The sequence below is a fragment of the Erythranthe guttata genome, chromosome 5 (genome assembly GCF_056151865.1).
Source record: "Erythranthe guttata isolate IM_541 chromosome 5, IM_541, whole genome shotgun sequence".
Lineage (NCBI taxonomy): Eukaryota > Viridiplantae > Streptophyta > Magnoliopsida > Lamiales > Phrymaceae > Erythranthe > Erythranthe guttata.
Genome location: NC_142537.1, coordinates 6,354,287 through 6,366,720, shown reverse-complemented (window position 1 = coordinate 6,366,720; position 12,434 = coordinate 6,354,287). Strand labels below are relative to the sequence as shown.

The 12,434-nt window shown below is 35.8% G+C and overlaps 1 long non-coding RNA gene across 1 annotated transcript; it reads right to left on the bottom strand.

Annotated features, from left to right (window-relative positions):
* Window positions 1-9,230: 9,230 nt before the first annotated feature.
* Window positions 9,231-11,580, bottom strand: LOC148770505 (uncharacterized). The gene is made up of 2 exons (XR_016031394.1): window positions 11,208-11,580; window positions 9,231-9,495 (listed from the first exon to the last, which is right to left on the bottom strand). It is a non-coding gene; the product is annotated as an uncharacterized LOC148770505 (long non-coding RNA).
* Window positions 11,581-12,434: the final 854 nt, after the last annotated feature.

The following is a 12,434-nucleotide window of genomic DNA, read 5'->3' as shown; positions in this document are numbered from 1 at the left end:
TTTAAATTATATTATATAAAGATTTGTTAGTATGGGATATTTTTAATATATAATAATAATAATAATAATTATATGAGAATTAATAATTTATTTAACATTATTTATATAAGTTTTATAACCATTATAAATTGTAGCTTTGTGATATATATCCGTATTGTTAGTTTATTGTCAATTATGTGTTGTGTCTTAATGGTAAGTATTCTTGTGTGTTTTCAGATGGTCACGAGTTCGAATTCAGGTTGATGCAATTTTGGATGGGTGGTTTAATGATTTTTACGAATAATGATATAATTGACATTATAAATTTTAATTCAGCAATAAATATATATTTAAAATTGCATTAAAAATATAGAGGGTAAAATTGACATTACATTAATAATATATAATGGCCGATTTTTTGAAAATATTAATTATACGAAGGGTATTTACGACAATACGTAAATGAGGAAAAATTGGATTTTTTGGCAGGGACACGTGGCGCAATATAAATGGGGTATCTCATAAAAGTTTAGAACATGGGATCTCACCCTAGAAAGACCCTAAAAATATATCATATGATTTTGATATACCAAGTGAAAATTACTGTAATAATACAATTTTAACGACATTAGTACAAAATTATAAATATGTATTAAGGTAATGATATCACATTTTCCATACTATAATAATAAAGTCAGGTATTATATAATGCTGTCAATATCACGATATGATACAATTTCTGTAGAAACGATTACTTGGCATATATATGTATCGATCGACCAAATATTGGTAATTTATCGCTCGATATCGTGATACAAAACAATATATACGATAGTTACAATAATTTTTTTGAGATGATTTCTGCGATTCTCGTCATCTTTTGGGTTGATTTTGTGCGAATGTTAGCACTTTTTTGGGATGAAATTGTGCGATTGCAGCAAATTTGTTGTGATTTTGTGCGGTTTTTAGCACATTTGAGGTGGTTTATGCGTTTTTGGCACAATTTGTTTTATAACACTTGTGTTAGGGTTTTTTTTTAATCAGGGCAAAGCCAAAATAAACTGATTCAAGAAAATTCTATTATTTCTCTGAAAAGAAAGGGCTATTACAAAGAAGAAAATCAAGAGCTACTTATTCATAAAGAGGCTCTTTTACAAAAATTGTCCTAACCAAGTGCATAAATACCAAAAAATAAAACATAAATAACAAAAAATAAAACCTAGCCGGTACACACAAATAAAATAGGATAAGTGTACATACCTGAAATTGTTAAGAAATTTGTCGCCACGAGTGTAGAGAAAACAAAATCGCCACCCTCAAACTGTATAAACCATAAGAAATATAAATTCATATGTGTTGGTGGAAATACATACACGCAAGTGCACGTATCGTACAAGTAACATAAGTGACTAAAAGTTCGAGTATCGATCCCACGAGAAATATTTAACCGTCTAATCCTAAACCATAGATTCTCACATTGATGTTCAAGTCCACCCCATACAGTCAACTTTAAGGTTGATTAAACTAAATTAAATTAGCTTATCTAATTCAAATTAAATAGCAAGCAAAAACAAGAAACCAAATATAAAGAAGATTTATCAAATTGAAAAACTCTAGGATATTATATCCCTCAATTTGTTTATTGATTCCCCAATTCCCTCAATTATGCAACTAAATAATTTGAATTACTAATCTGGGATGCTAAAACTAATCATAACCCGCTTCCGCATGTATCATGATTCTATTATTCAGGACTAAATTAATGTATTCCTACGCAATTCAATCAAGAACAAAGCATTAAGCACAAATTTCAATAATGGCTACCTAAGAGGTTAACTATATCCCTATGATAATGCAACAAATGCTCTTCTACCAAAGTTCTAATTGCTAAACCGATCTTCCCATTCATGCATTCAACAATAACAATAATGCTCATAAAGTGATCAAAAGCAAACTTGCATAAAATCAAAGAATTGGGTTCACAAATCCCACATAGGGTTCGAATAAAATCCTAGAATAAAGAGTTTACCTACTCGTAATTCTTATGATAAACAAAATAGAATTAATAAAAGAAATAAGAAAAATTATGCTTGAGTATTCATTCTTCGCGTTTTGTGGTGTCAAAATTTTCATGGTTGGATCCCATTAAATTGTGTTTATATAGTGGTTAAGACTTGATCAAAAGGAAAGAGCTTTCTTGTGCAACTAAAACTTCCAAACTGTGCAGATTTGGGGTTTCAGACAGCCGTCTGACATTTCAGGCCATTGTGGGACGGCCGTCTCAATTTTCGTAGTTTACTTTCCAGCTTCGCATCACGGGACGACTGTCCCAGATTTTACTATAAAATTGGGACTGTCGTCCGAAGCTTTTGTCTACACTTTGGTTGGTTTGGAATCCGATTTTGACCATGTTGGAGTCCAAGTTTTGGAATGTTGCGGGAATAAGAATTGTATCCTTTGAAACTAGCTTTCTAATGCAACCTGAATTAGATTATTTGGAGTTCGCATGAGTGAAATATGTTCGACATGGTGGACTCTGCCAAAGTTGTTGCGAGATTCCTTCTTCCAATTTGATTTATTTCTTTTTTGCAACATTTTCCTCTCCTTTTGACCATTTTTCCTTCATGGACACCTAATTCTTGTTTTTCACTTATAAAGCACAAAATCCATCAATTAAGCACAAATATAATTAAATCTAAACAAAAGATCCACGTAAAGTAAATGTATTGAGTGTAAATTATACATTCAACACACCCCCAAACTTGAACTTTTGCTTGTCCTCAAGCATTATCTAGCAACTTGGAAAGCAGTGAAATCAATAAATGCATCTATGTTGGGAATCGGGCACGTGTAAGCAGCGAAAAAAAAATTATATAAAAAACACGATTTAATTCATATAAACACATGTCCGACAGATTAATTAATTACATACCTTAACGCTTCGAGCGAAAATTAAAAACAACATGCAAATTAATTCGATAATTAAAAACACATAGCATGCTCGCAACGAAACGCAATATACATAAAAACAATTTCACGAAAAACAATCAAGTAAAGCATACAAAATCAATTTCATGAAAAACATATAACGTGCAATTTAATCTAATTAAATTAAACCTTATATCTAACGGATCCAAAAGATTACCTCTGGAAGCGTGAGGCGATCTATCGGATTGAAGCAAACTGCCACGGAAACCACTCCGTGCAGTCAGGAGGGGCAGCGCCGGTGCAGCGGCGACGGACACGCTTAACGACGGCGGCGCGTGCGGCGCGTGAGATCCACGCGCTGTCTTCGGGCGGCGCATGGAGGCGCGTTCGGCGATGGCTTCTCGTCAATTCGACTCCTTGGTCTTCCTCCTCTATGATTTCACCTCGTATACTGAGATCTACTAAATACGTGGCACTAGATACGCAAAAGTTAGAATAGACGGAAGAAAAAGACAAAGGGAAAGAAGCTACCAAGAGCAATCGGCGTATGAGGCCGATTCCGGCGACGGACGACAGCGACGGCGGCGGTGGAGAGTGGCCGTGGACGTAAGAGAGAGAGGCTAGGGTTTGTGATGTGTGTTGTGTTTTGTGCAAGAACTATAAATCTTGTATTTATGGTGTCTTGTATAAAAGCCCTAACGGTCTCAAGTTGGACCGGGCCCAACAACTTAAGTTCGTTAGTCTTTAGTCGCTCGTTTCTCACAACTCAATGATCGGAAATTATAACGATTATATTTTCGGAATCATTGAAACGTCCTCGTCAATACGAATGCCAATTCTCGATTTCCAATTTCCAAAAGTGGAAACCCTAAATCAGTGGACCTTCTAAATTTGGAAACTTCCCAATTTAGAAAGTTCACTAAGATGTTCGCCTAGTTCTTTTCCCTTTCTTATTCTCATTCATAATTCAAAATTACAAATGTTGGACTCAATCACATTGACTCTCATTATGCAAAGATTAAAATTTTTAATCCTTGACCGTTTATTCAAAGAACTCGAGTGCACGAGCCGTGTGACCCTCGATGGTTCAGATGTAAGCTAGCCGTGGGTACACAACTCTTTGTGGTTCTAACTCGTCCCTAGATTACGATTAAGATGAAGCTTGTTTCAACTTAATCACCCAACTAACAGAGATTGGCGTCTAGCAACTACGCGTCATGGTTCCCTAGATACAAATGAAGTTCCTGCAAGAACCTTTTGATATAGTTAACGTACAGTACGATCTCTTCGATTCATATGTTCACATTGAACTAGAGGCATTGGTTCATCGAGACCTCCTTAGTAGTCCATTAACTGTGCGATCGTTCTAAGTGATGTAATCGTTACGTGCATGACTTAGAGAATCGAATTCTCTAATCATCACTTAGTCAGCTCTGGCCAGAGACTTAAAGATTACAAACTATAAGAACACACAGGACATCCAAGACTATTCTAGCGATCGAATCCCCGACTACAATGCACAGACCTCCCACTAGATTTCATACTACACGAACACTGGCCCTTGGGGTGGTCCTCGGTGGAACTTAGGGACAGGTCAGGATATAGCTGGTCCTCTAGTGAATTCACGGTGATGTCTAGGTCTTAAGGACTAATGATGTACAACTATACCATAGAGATCTCTATTCAATTATTGAGATCCACTTAGATATTTCTAGGGTGAGGGAGTTCAGTGAACTCGTCAACTTACGAGCACTCACTTATGCATGCCGATATCACAATACCGTTGACTGATGAGACGCAGTACACATACACTAAGTGCTAGTTTCTTAATGGGAAAGGCCGATATTCTCATTGGTGGCGTAAACCTTCGATTGGGAACATGTTTAACAGTTATAATACTTAAGTAAATATCTCATGATCCTAAAAGATCAATTACAAGTACTTGTAATAACTGTAAGGACTATATCTATGTTTGAACAAGGGACACATATATAGAATGCCAAGGTGTTTTATCATTAATACGACAAAAAAATATTTTTTACAAGAATAAATGAAAAGACCACAGCCACAAGTTGGCTTATTGGTCACCTACTCTAACAATCTCATCACATAGATTCGTATGGTCCACTTCACGTTTTCAGAACTTGCAATCGTTATGGCACTTCTCGAAAATTCAAAAGCCTAAAATTCGAAGATACCATAATCAACTATGTTTTTATTATAATTTCTTGTTTTTTTCACAAGGTTTAGCAAAAAATGAAATCCACTACACACTCATCCAAATTTATGGACATTCACTATTAAAATAAGATATAACGTAAAATCCACTGTGAAATTAACGTAATCCACTATCCACTGCTTGAATTTGAGATCCACTAATGACCGCCTGACTATGAAATCCACTATTCACTGAAAATCCACGGTACACTATAAGCGCTATCATCGACCCACCATTCTAACATAATCCACAATTCACTGCGCATGAGAATTCGAAATCCACTATTCACTTAATTCGAAATTCACTACTCACTGTCAGCGTCATCGACCCCTACTTCTCTATTACGCGTGCCTGCATCAGGTATATTTGTCGCAACAACGGCGACACCAACTCAGATATGGAACTATAACACTCAAACAAGGGTCTCTTTCTTAAGCTTCGCAAGCTCTTGTCGAACAACACCTGCCCTCTTGATCTTTGCAAACATCAATTTAATCTGGTCAAAGTCATTTAGAGCAGCCCTTCTCTTCTGAACAATCAACTGCTTGCCCCATTATAACTATTCTAATATCATCATTTTCCCAAATTTCTTTGGATTTCGGAAAACGCTAGCAATTCTCCCAATTCCCTGAAACACCTAATCATGACATAACTATGACCGGAAAAGAAAATGATGGATGCAATATGGGCTTTGTTTTTGTCTGTTAGTGATGAGTTAATTTTCAACGGAAAAAACACGATCCAAAAATATATTTGACATGTAAAAAGAAAGCAAAATACAAACCCTAACCACGGTCTGAAGCAATGGCTGAACGAGGAAAGCTCATCTGGCACTTGAGATTTGTTACCACCAAGAAAATATGCTTGAACTTTTCCATTAGAAAATCTTCTAGTGGGCCTTCTTCCCCATAAATTCTTGCCATAAGATGGGAAATTGGATTTAGCTACCGTGATAATATAGTTATTCATGCCAGTGTCAACAAACTAATCTCCAAAATTTATAACTCTCGGAATTGTAGTGTTTTGGGGTAGTTTTATTACAACTCTTGCAATATTTTTGCAAGAGAAAAATATATAATGGAAGAAAGACGGTAAACCAGACATGCAAATGGCACGGTGCATGGTTTCATGCACAAAAACTTCATTTTCTCTATTTCATTTTCCTAATTGTATCAATGTGTCTGCGTGTGCGAGAGAGACAAAAGGAGAAAGAACGTGAAGAAAGAGAAAAAAGACAGGGCCCACAAATTTTTTGAGTTGAAAAGACCAAAAAACCCTTACATTAAGCATGTGCATCACGTGTGCACCGGAAAATGAGAAGATTTGCCAGAATATTTCGCTTATGTGGTTATGTGCGTCAAAAAAACGGGTCTGGGTGTGCAGTGCAACTTTTTTTAGTTAAGGTGGCAAGAGAAAAAATGAGCAAAGTACAGGTCGCAAAATGCAATTAACCCTAATACTATTTAAATGACATTGGTACAATATTTCAAATAGGTAGTAAGGTAATGGTATCATATTTTCAATACTATAATAATAAAGTATCATGTTATATACTATGTAGTATATTACGATAATATACGATTTGTATAGAAACGATATGATACGATATCGCAATACGATACGATAGTTGCGATATTTGTTTTGGGGTGATTTGTGCGATTCTTGTTACATTTTGGGGTGATTTTGTGCAAATGTTAGCACATTATGGGAGTGATATTGACCAATTGCAGCTTTAATTTATCGTGATTTATGCGATTTTATGCACATTTGAGGTGATTCATGCGATTTTTGGTGCAATTATTTATAACACTTGTGTGTTGGTAGTGACCTATTCAAGAGCCGGAGCTTTTCTTATTGCAGAATCCCCATGGGTATTTTGATCTTTTCACGACCCATCAAGGCATAAAGAACAAAAGGGTGGAGTGTTAGGTCTAAAACATATATTAGGGGGCTCTTTGCTAATTTTGTTTTTTCACGGATTTTTTATTTTTTTTGGCACATAGACATTAACAGAATGGATAAATGCAATTTTATTGTAGGGTAAAATTCATTTTGCACTAAAACAATATAATGAACACCCCAACACCCATCAACCCCCATCCGAAAAAAAAATTAAAACTGAAAACCCCAAAAATCAGCCACAAAAATCGATAAAAAAACTCTACTTTAAATGAATGCTAAAAATCTTCAACAATTCACAAAAATAAACTTTACAAAAGTATGGATTATATCATATATAAAGAAGGGTAAAAGAGTAATTTAACGATCAAATTTAACGCCCTTAAAAGTTTGACCATTGACTGTCAAAAATAGGGGTGTTTGATATTTTCTCTACTTCAGGGGGTAAGCGATACCTTTCGCATAGTACATGAGTGCAAAATGAATTTTACCCTTTATTTTATCAGTAAAATGAATTTCATTAAAAGGAAAACTACCGTGAAGCTTATTCAATTATAAAATATTTCTAGTTTTATGATGCAAGAATAAAGTAATTTATTCTTTTAAATTTATATTTTACTGAAAATTTCCTTGTTGCATGCATATATACAATTAACGAGACAGAATAAGGTTAGCGTCTGCACCCCAAATTTCAGCAGTAACTCTTCTTATCACGGGGCTAGGCGAGCATATATAATTGGAAAAGGAAAGAAAATATATTGCAAGAAAAATTTACCAGCAGAGAGACAATATTAAAACTGATAAATTGTACATAAAAACAGAAAAGGACAACATATATCGTAAGAATGATTTGTCTACAATTCTAACTTTTGAAGCTTCGAACTCGACTCACAATCTTCTTGCCATTTGAGTCGAAAGCTATAATGTCTACAAGCAACATATGTATTAGCCGATATATTTATCAATATATATTATAGATAAATATTATAATATTGACTTGTATATCTTCTAGCTCCCTTGTATAAGTGGGTAGGGTTTCACACATGTAGTATATATATTGGAATAAACGTGAGAGACAGTCAATTCTCTCTTTCTCCAAATATTTATCTTCTCACATGGTATCAAGCCAAAAACCATAAATCACAGCCTCCCTCTCCTTCATCGCCATACCTCATCTTCTTTAAAAAAAATCATTATTTCTTCTCTTCACCATGACCAACGAAACAACAAGACCGACCATGATTTTCAATCCCTTTCATTTCGATCATGTCATATTTAACATCAAAGCCCTTATTCTTGTGACCCTGGACATTAAAAATCCAAACTACCAAAAGTGGAGTCACTTCTTCACCATCACCGCTGGCCGCTTCTGTCTCACCGATATTCTTCTCGGCAAAGAAAAGCCCGCAGACATCTCTACTGACGAGTGGCAACGTGCGGATTACCTCCTCCAATCTTGGATCTACGGCACCATAACCGAGGACCTCTCAAGCATGGTTCTCTCCAAAGCCTAATGGCTCACGATCTATGGAAGTCCCTTGTCTCCCTATTTACCGACAACAAAGACTACCAGGCCAATCAACTCGAACAACATATCAAGTCTCTTAAGAGCGGATCTCTCTCCAACCATGATAATTGTCAACTTCTCAAAACCACTGCCGATAACTTGGCCGATGTCGGCAACCCCGTGTCGGACAAGCAACTCGTCCTCAAAACCCTCCATGGCCTCCCAAAGCATTACATAACCGTTGTTAATCTCATCTCATTCCAAACTCCGTTGCCATCTTTTCTCCAAACTTGTTCTCTACTTCATATGGGAGAAAATTTTGTTGCTCAACCAGAGTAGACCCCCACTGTTCTCTACTAATCTCGCCCCAACAGTTCCAACAATGGGCCGAACAGTTCCATCAATTCTCGAGGTCGTGGATCTTGGCGCAATCAGCGAGGTGGCGGTCGCACAAACCGTCGCGGTGGTCGTGGTCAGCCGCAACATCCAATGCAACACTATGGTTGTAACACCCTCCATGTCGTTTATATAATTAACAACAGTTTTTAGAAAAATAGACTTTATTAAAACATTCGGATTCTAATTGATCCTTTAGAAAATAAGTTTGGAAATCGTCAAAGTATTTTTCTTTCTTCAAAACATAACTCACACTTGAAAGATATAATTTTCATAAAGAGTGCTACTTCAACATAGACGGGGTTTTAAAGAAATACTTGTAATACAGCGGAACACAAAATAACTTTATTTTACATACACCCTGGTTTAATAGACTAGATTCCTTAATAGAGTACATTATAATTACAACTATAAACTTCTCAAGTTAAAACACTTAAAAATAAAGTGACTAATATAATCTTTGAAAATAGTCGGTCGATATAAAAGCTCGTGATTCCTCGAACTCCGCTCCACCAGTTTCCATAACCGCTTCGAGAACCTCAACCTTGACATGGGCGACGAGTTTCCCCTGCTTAACGTATACTCACAAGGTGTATTCACGTAAACAAAATGTTGTATTAACGTGGAGATGCAACGACCAATTAGCTGTAGTACATATAGACATCCAGTCCCTATAGTCTATATTAACAAATATACACATAGATGCAATATGACGGGATACCTATCAGATTCATAACATGGTTATCGGTAATAGACGTCGATATTCTGAGCCCGTTTATTAATGGAAGCTATCCACTCTATAATCTATAGTACCGTAGTTGGAATACCGGCCCCTCCGTATTTCCGTGTCTACTCGACCGATAGCCATTTAAGATTCTGACTTCCTATACTGACCATGCAATATCATAAATGACAAATAATATAAACAATTCGAAACGTATAAATAAACATACTCATACTTATGTCAATACAATTACTATAATGTGACGGTATCCCTATCAGATTCATAACATGGTTATCGGTAATAGACGTCGATATTCTGAGCCTGTTTTGAGGGGAGCTACCCACTCTAGTCTATAGTACCGTAGTTGGAATACTGGCCCCTCGTATTCCCGTGTCTACTCGACCGATATCAATATTAAGATTCTGACGTTCCTATACTTGACCATGCAATACCATAAATGACAAATCATTCAACTCCAATAATATAACCACGTTAAATCGAACTTGCGCTTAGCATAATAAACACATAAACGCCTAACCACATAGCTAACAAACATATTCAAACCATTTTCTTCCTTAGAACTTCTTATTCAAATGACTCACATAATTAATTCAAAACACATAAATAAACATTCTTGTAATTCACATATATTATGCAACGTACACGTACCACATACAAGAGATATCACATACAAGAGAAGGGGATTATCATATTATTTCATATAACCACTTTCATAATTATACCAACGTGATTATCTTAAATGCATCATTCATGCGTTTTCTAGGTTATACATTTATGTTAACACATAAGCATACGATAATCATAATAGCGCGTACGCATATAATATATGAAATCCAAATCCACATATTCTATTCCAAAGAACTACAAGGAAATCTGGCAGATTTGGTACTTCAACTTTGGAAATTCATATCTCTTAAACCGTACATACAAACATTAAGAAATTTCCACAACACGTTCACATATGTGTGATTTATACCATATTAAAACAGTTCAGTAAAATACTTATCCATGGGAGAGAAATAATTCATTTAGTACAGTAACACCAGCAGAATTTCAGAACAGAGCATTCAACTTAAAAAATATCAATTAAATCATTCTTTCAACGAAACACCATGAAATTTCACGGAGAATCAGATTTATAAGTCTATAATCATATCCAGTTGGAATCGCATGAATAGGAACATGATAAAATCTAGTTTAACACATAAATCATAGATGACTCAGAAATCGTGCAGTTTCGGAAAACGGTTCATAACTTGATCAATATAATTCCAAATTACGCATACCGTATATCAAAACGAAGCTAACAGAAATATCTACACGCACAATTAATTTCATAATTTTCAGAAAACAAATCATCGATGAAACATGCACTGGAACCTGAGGCTACGAATCTGGAAATCGAATTAGGGTTCATTGAAATCTATATTTTATGACCTAGCTCCCTAAATCCGATTCCTAAGCATATTAATCAATTAAAACAGAAACATCATCTTATTATTATCATTAATTCAGTAAAGACCAAAAGCCCTTACCTCTTTGAAGAAAATCGAATACAAGGAAGGAGAGGGAACCGAAGGATTCTCGGAGCTTTGGCTGAAGGCTTTTGGGGCTGAACTTGGAGCTATCCCCTCTCCCTGATCCTCTTCATAGTTTGGGGGATTTTAAAGGGAAATTAATCCCATTAATTAGATATGAAACTTCTCGGAGAAGAAGGGGAAATTTGATAGAGTTCTCGTTGTGTCTTGGGGGAGGCAGCCGATAGTGTGAAGAGAAGGGAATTCTGCTATTGTGTGTTAGCTGTCGTGAGGTGAGAGAAGTTGGGAGTAAAAGAAGAGGGGTCTTCCTTGGTTGACTCAAAGAGGAGAAAAGAGATTTGTGTGTGTGTGTTATGCTGCCACGAAAGACGAAGAAGGGAGAAAGAAGATGTAATTGGCAATATACAAGCTTATGCTTGGAAAGTCTTCAGAAATTTCCTTAAGGACCATTATGCAATATTTAAAACAATATAGGGTCCTAATAGCAATTAAAGAACACTTGGGGGAGTAAGTCATACATCCACATACACAACATACCGCATCAACTCACGCAACATACATATACACACAACATTCATACATGTATCTACTTTTATTAAACCACAAATCGTAAAACAATTAAAGATACATTGCATAGATTAATTATTCATTTAAAGCACATAATTCATTTATTCACATAATTAGAATTACTTAATCATCTTATCAAATCGAGTCGCGTGCACATTCCTCTAATATAGACATAACATAAAACAGCACTGTATGTAATTCACGTAGTCATTTTAGGGTACGTAAAAGTTACTAATTAATTCATGAAATGGGAATTATCAATTTACTCAATATAATTTCATATAATATGCTTATGAAAATGCGGGGCGTTACAATGGTTATAATCAATTTCATAACCAATCACAATCTTGGCGGGCCCCTTACACACTTCAGATATCTCCATCGATTCTTGGACCCCCTCCCTCCTTGTCCTGACCATGCTCCTACAACTCATGCTTATTTCGTTTGACAACAAGATCCGACAACTGGTTGCTCCTCCACTGCCTACAACTATCCTCCGCAACAACAAGTGAATTGTTCCAATAGTTCGTCGAACAGTGGTCCCCTACAGCCAACAGACGTTGTCACTCATCTGAACACATTGGCACTCCATTCTGTGAGCGAACCTCGATGGTTTATTGACAGAAGCGCCTCATCTCACATGGCACCACAATTAGG